Source organism: Eupeodes corollae, chromosome 1 (assembly GCF_945859685.1).
Source record: "Eupeodes corollae chromosome 1, idEupCoro1.1, whole genome shotgun sequence".
NCBI lineage: Eukaryota > Metazoa > Arthropoda > Insecta > Diptera > Syrphidae > Eupeodes > Eupeodes corollae.
Genome location: NC_079147.1, coordinates 172625072 through 172632736, shown reverse-complemented (window position 1 = coordinate 172632736; position 7665 = coordinate 172625072).

The following is a 7665-nucleotide window of genomic DNA, read 5'->3' as shown; positions in this document are numbered from 1 at the left end:
GAAACATATAACATTGCGAACAAAAATTACAAATAAACACCTTATTGTTTCACACAAACAATTAGGTCAAATTAACGAAAAAAGAAATTAAACATTAATTATAAACGACTTACACGTGAATGCATTTCGCATGGCGCTCATCATCAGCACTAACTCAATTGACCCAAACAATTATTAGTTTTGGTAAATCCAGAGCGAAGAAGAAAACTTACAACTAAACTTAAAACTTACTTACATACTTACTTACAACTTAAAACTAACTACATACTTACAAAAAAATAAATATTGTCAATAAGCTCCGAAAAATAAAGTACCTTAGACCTACGGCTCGCGTACACAAAAACAAAATTATCGGTCGATATCGGCTCGGAACATTTTGAACGACCGTCTCAGATGTTCACTGCATACACTGCTTCCGACAGCGGACGATATCGGTCTGGAGTCTGAATTTGTGAGGCTTGGATGTAAAAATAATATTTTTTTAATGGAATATTTCAAAGAAGTGTACATATATATTTTTGAAATTCATACCGTCATTTAATGCGTCAACGTACAAGACGTCGTCGATGTGTCAGTTAATGAAATATGTATGCAAAGAAAAGAACTTAAGATTTGAAATTACAGCACATCAAATGTTTCAATCTAAAGATGTTGATCGACGTTACAATTGCTTCTTTCCATAAACCTTCCAAATCTTTGAGATGTAAAACGTTGATTTTGAGTTGGTTATGTTGTTGCGACTTGGGTATCTCAGGTCGTAATTCTTTTGAGGTTCCCGGTTACGATAACGGCGGAGAAGTAGGATGGGATACCTCTGGTTGGGGTTCTAAAATACCTGAAACCGGTTGCGGTTCCGTATCTTTTTCTCCCTATTACCTTTGTTTTGCTAACAACAAGTCTTTTCTTTATTCCCGCAGCACCAGATCTTCCAGCTCCATTGCACTTGGTGTACTCTTTATTTGTAATTAGTCCCTTCAAATACTCCATTTTTTCCTTATATCCGGATCAATCAGTTCCATTTCTGAAGAAACTTCGGCCCATAACTGTTTAGCATGAATCTGTTGTTTATAAGTTTTTGAAAATTAAACCCAGGAAGGTGGCCTGTTGTTTATACAATTAATTCATTTTTAATATTTTTTAATATTTATTTTTCGTGAATTATGAATGAAATAATAATAATAATTTGTTTTTGGTTTTTTTAAATATTTTCTTTTTCGTGAAGTTTATGATATGAATTGACCCGACAGCTGACGAAAAATCCAAACATGTTTGGATTAAATCGGTTGATCGGTTACTATGGGGCGTTATAGGCCGATGCCGCTTTCAGTGTTGTACGCGCTCTCTTTCCTTTCTATATGTTTGGTTCGATAGGCCGAGTTCGGTTGACAACGCCCTAGCAAAATTCAGTTGATGACGGATGTACACCTAATCCGTCATAACCGCATTTTGCGAGCCATAAAAAAAGTATGTTAAACGTGATTTGACAATAATAAATGCCTAGGTAACATTTTTTTGGTTTAAGTAAGAAAAATAAGGAGTATTAGAGAGTACATAATCTTATATTTTCAAAAGATTAAAAGTAAAGTCATTCATAATTTTAAAAAAGAATCAGTTTAATAATGGGTTTAAATGACTTCGGTTCCACAATTTATGATTTCTAACTTCCCATAGGATATTATTGTAATCGGTCCTATTTGTCTAATTTACAATTCTGACATTTCTCAAGATTTTTAGAGAGATGTCTGTTCGTACGACCGTACGTTCGGGAAGCTTTTTTGTCGTCCATATCTCAAGAACTAGTAAAGATATAGAATTCAAATAAATTCCATTATACACATATTAATGCCGAAAGATAAGATTGAGTTGGTGTTTTTTGTACCAACGTAACAACAAAATTAAAATTTTGGCTACTCAAAAATATCTCACAAACCAAAAACAATAACGGTTACTTTAATAAATCAAAAACCTAAAAAAATAATTGTCACCCCGAATATTCTTTCTCCAAAATAATTGAATGCAATGAAACTAGGGTCCGAGATAGATGGAGAAGTTTGTTGTTGTTGGGCCCTAGTTCACACAGGACCGAAGCGCCACCTTAAGTAAGTAAGTAAGTTTTTGACATCTGCTAATATTTTATAACAAATCTAACTATAACAACACATTGTAAGCTTGGTAAACATTGATTTTCCACTTAAACATCAAAATGATTTCTTTCTGTGCTGAATTTTGCTGTTGGTATTGTTCTAAGAAAAATCCAATCCAATAAGTAATACAAATTTTCAAGAAATGCTACTAAAATTGGTACAAAGTGATTTTCGACCAAATATAGCAAAAATAGGTTTTAAAATCAAACTATATCATCTTATGCAAGTTGTTAATTTTTAGTTAATTTTTTTAGAAAGATTAAACTGAAAACTTTTTTAACAAAATACGAAACCTACAAAAACGAAGGACAGTCTACAAAGATGACAAAAAAAAACAGGTGATTGGAATGAGAAAAGGGTTTTGTAATTAAATTAAAATTTGAACTATTACAGGTAGGCATGTTTTCCAGTCTTATACCAGAATGCTTAGATAGATACATTAAAAAAAAGTTAACTAACTAGGTACCAACTTTAAATATTTTTCTATTTTTAATTTGTTTAGTTTTTTTTTAAATGAAATTTAAATGTTCAAATAATGCGGTTGAGAGAGGGTTGCAAAAGCATTGAAAAATTATAATACCTTAAATAAAATATTACGATGAAGTTTTCATTTCTACGTACATAAAAAGATAAAACAAAATCACATTGTTATTAAAGACAAATTCCATTCGGAATTTTTTTAAGTATTTGATGTCTTTGTCTCAGTATTAAGTTGCAGATAATCATATTATCATATCTAATTTCCAACCAATTCCATTTTTTCCGCTAAGTTTATTTTGTTTGCTATAGAAAATACGAAATAAATACAGCGTCTTACTATTAACGTTTTACAAAAAAAAAGTTTTATTAAAAAAAAATATATTATTTCTATTTATTAGGTGGCATAACAGTCCATTGAGAACAAGGACCTAGTGACTTACGACTCTCAACCATTCCTGTGGGCCAGAGTAAAGTTGTCAGGTATGGAAGGGACCTACAGTTTTTTAAAGCCGAATCCGAACTATTGTCAGAGTATTTGTCAATTAATCGCAAGACGCAGTACCCGTGAAAACTTGTTTTTAATTTAGGCGGCACAGGCAGGGATTGAACCCTCTGGCATGACAGCCCTACACAGGAAAAATTAATAAATATTAATAGATAAGGTGGCGAAACAGTCCTTTGAAAACTAGGGCCTAGGGCCTAGTGACTTGTGACTATCAACCAAGAGTACGAGTACTATTGTCAGGGTTGAGGAGACCTACAGTTTGAACAGACTCCGAATGTCTAATTTGAGAAAGTACTTTTCATGACATACTATTGGAGTATTTGTCAACTCCTTGCAAGAGGCAATACCCGTTGAAAACTTAAGATGGCACGGGCAGGCATTGAACCCAACAACTCTGTCATGAAAGTCCAGCGCACTAACCATCATGCCACGCGTACTATTTAACTGATTTTTTTTATAGATGTACCTGAGAACTGAAAAAAAATGGCAGCTCGAATATTTTACGTAAGAAACATGATAAACCTTCACACTTTTTAACTAAGAAGACTGTGGTTTTTGACGTTTTGAATTCCAAATAAAATTAGTAGTTACTTTTTTGTCAACAATAATACTAAATTATTTTGAGGTACCGAACATTTGGAAATAACATCTTAAACTTAAATTTTTGCTTTTTTTAGTCCTTAAGGACAATTTGACGTACATGTAACAAGAAAAAACATTTTAAAATTGTTAAGGGCACCAAAATGTTCTGTATAGGTTAGGAATACCGGTTTTCGTCCCCTTTTTCTTAAGAAAGAGCATACATATTAAAAAGAATTGTCAGTGCGTGTTTTTGAGTTTATAATTTAATTTGCTCGTAATATATTTGAGATTACATTTAACTGCTGCAGAAAAAAGTTGATTCGCATAACTACGCAAGGCTCATATTCATTTGAAAGCCAAAATAGTTTATTTTACATTTAAGATTATCACTATTAGTTTCCGACTACCCAGAACTTTAATATTAACTTCCGGAGTTTTAATTGAATATCTTAAAAAGATTCTTAATATTAAAATGAACGATACATAAAACCTAGCTTAATAGTTCAGCGTCTTTAGGTATGTGAAATTTTTCAAATAAAACTACTAAGAATGGAATTAAAACGAATGTTATCTTAAGTTAGAACAATTTATTGAAATCTATTCAAAAAAAATCGTTTCTCATTTTTATACAAAAGCAACTCAAAACTATCTATTGTGATGTGCAGCTTTCTCCCAGTATACGAGCCTGCATGTCCCATACTGAGTTTTGTTATATTGATATGTAGTCATATGTAATACCACCTATCACGTGCGATTCCTTAGTGAGCATGATGTAAGAAATAAAAAAAAAAATATCGAAGGCAGATAAGATGTTAATAATTTTTTAATACATGGCAATATAACGAATTTGATTCGAAAAAAATGACTCGAATAAAACTAAATACTTTTTAACTATTAGTTCAAATTTCTTTCATTTTTTATTTATATCAAGAAAAGTTTTATTGAATTTTTTTTTTATGAAATATTCAGTTTTCATTCAGTTTTTTTTTTTAATATATTTATAATTATTGTAATTATAATTTCCTTTTTTTATGAGCTAATTTCTTTAAGTTACTACTTAATTTTTTAAAGTAAATTACAAATTGTATTTCATTTAAAATCACTTAAATAATGATTTATGGTTTCTTTTTGGTTTTCTTATTTACATTTACATTATCTTTTATATTTTGTTTTGTCTTTTAAAAAAAAGTCTTTGTGCAATTTATCTGATTTCTTTATTCATTTATATATATATTATTACATTTACATGCATTTATATAATTGGATTTTGTTTTATTTTTAAAATTTGATGTAAGTAGTTTTTCATTTTCAATTTTTCTTTTTGTAATTCTAGATAATTTATATCTTCACAATATTCACAAATTTGTATCCTGTTAAAATTTATTTATCTAGATTTTAATGTTAAGTTATTTTTCGCTAGTGAAATCATTTGAAAGTTATTTTTTAATGAGTTTTTTTTTTGTGAATTCGAATTTTTTTCTATTTAAGTGTTTTTTTGTTGTTGTAATTTATATTAAATTATTTTCTAAGCTTATAATCTATTCAAATAGAAAAATCGTATTTATAATATGTTTTTTACTTATGTGTCTTTGAAAAACGATTTAGTACTTATATTATTAATACATATTTCAGAAGTCTGCATTTGATGTTTATTTTGTTTTTGGTTTTAATTTTAAAAGTGAGTTAATGAGAACATGATTTTTGTAATTTTTGTTTGAAGAAGAAAAGAGTTAAAATCTATTTTTTATCAAATGTTTGCATTAAATTTGCTCTGTAAAAAACTTTTCTTATTTTTTGACGAAATAACTAAATGCTTCAATATTGTTATATGGTTTTTCTTCAAATGCTTTTTTTAAATTCTACAAATACGTTTCAACCTTTGGAGATTTAATATCTTACATTTACTGTTTTACTCCCTTTCTTTTCTTTTAAAGAAAATCTATTGCGTTTTATCTATGAAACTTCATATTAAGTTTTATATTAATAAATAGGTTATTTCTTGCAGTCAGTTTTTTTTATTTTAATTTAAATATACGAATAATTTATTCATTTCTATTTTATCTTTGTTTTAATCATTTTCTTTATTGACATGGTTGTGCTGAATTTTAGCGTAGAAAAATTAACTTAATATTAAAGAACTAATTCTTATAGCATATTGATTTTTATTTGTTTTTGTTATTTTTTTAAAATGTTGTTAATAGTTTTTTATGTTCTCTTTTGTTTTACAAAAATGTAAGTGATATTTTTAATGAAAATTCTATTTTTGTGAATACCCAAATATATTCCCTCTAATTTGTTTATTTGTTTGTTTTTGTTTTTTTTTTTCAAATTTATTTTAGTTTAAATGAATTTATCAAATCACTTGGCTATTAATGTTAATTTATGACTATGGCTAATTTTGTGTTTGTGTGTTTCTCTATTATTTGAAAAGTAGTTATGATGATAGTGTTTTTTAACGGCTGAATAACTTTTTAGAAGGATTACATTTATAAGTTTTTAATATCAAAACTAAAATTAAGATATTTATAAAAATAAATTTAAAACTCTAAATGTATGATTTTTGTACATACTTAAGGCTTATTCGATTTTCATGGAGATTCCACTTGAACGAAAATGTTAATGTGAAGCCTAAATAGAATTCATGTTAATATTCAATCGTAGATGTAGAAAAATTATATTGACTTTATTTTTGGGAAATTAAAAATCAAAATATCCTTATATTTTTATGAATACAATATTTTCAAAAAATTAAAAATATATTATTGCCTAGCCTAACACGGGCGTTTGCCAATCCCATTTAAAGAAAATAATTTTCATAAAAACTCATTGACTTTAAAAGGAGGAATCAAGTTTTTATAACCTGAAATTTAAATTTTAGTAATCAAACATTTTTTGCAATTGGCTATTTTTATTTTCGGAAATTTCGTACACCTCTTAAAACATTCCGTAAACACTTCAATAGTGCCAGAATTTAAAAACTGCCCTTCGTATGTTTAGGACTCAAGTAAAATAGTCAAAGTTTGATACTCAATGATATTATATACATATATGTATAAACTATATATATATATATGTATATACATATATATATATATTATATATGTATATCTAAACCGCAAATTAAAAAGGCAGTGAGTTTATCTTCTAACACATAAACCTTTGTATTCTACTAATCCCGAAAGAGCAAAGTGCACAAAAATGTATTTTGGAAGTGGATAATAAGGTTGCACCGAAAATCACTACAACTTAAGGAATTGCGCTCCTGTTTCGCACTTCAACTTACAACTAAAATCTTCAACAGCAGTTTAATAGTAATTATTGTAGTTATGGAAGAATGAATGAACTGCGCGCCTAGGCATATCGTTTGGCTATACAAACACGGTCAATAAAGAGCAATCTATTATGAAATATACATATAGGCATATATATGGTTGCAAACTATAAATATCTTATGTATTATTAAGAATCCAATTTTCCAAAATGATCTCTGAATGCTCTTTTTTTTTTAATTAGAATTAAAAGGGATAACCAAAACAAATAACTTTGGCTCTAATTTACAATTATGTGTTATAACTATTCCGTTCCATTCACTATGAATCGTTTTCTTTATAACAATTTGATCAGTTATAAGTTACAAGACATTCTTCTCTTACAAGCTCGATTCCGTAATTTTTATTGTGCCTGACTTTCATTTTCTTGCTATTTAATGTAATTTCTGTGTAAAGGCAGGACGATTTAATTTTACTGTGAATTAATTTCATCACGAAGACGTACTAGCAGTACGTATACGAAATAATTAAAAATTAAATAATTTAAACAAAGAGATAGCCATTTAAAAAAAAAAACACAAATCCATCAAGCTGTGTCAAAAAAAAAAACAGATTTGTATACAATTGCACATATAAATAGGTAGTTTTTTTTTATGAATCAAACCGCCCAAAAATCGAATACCAT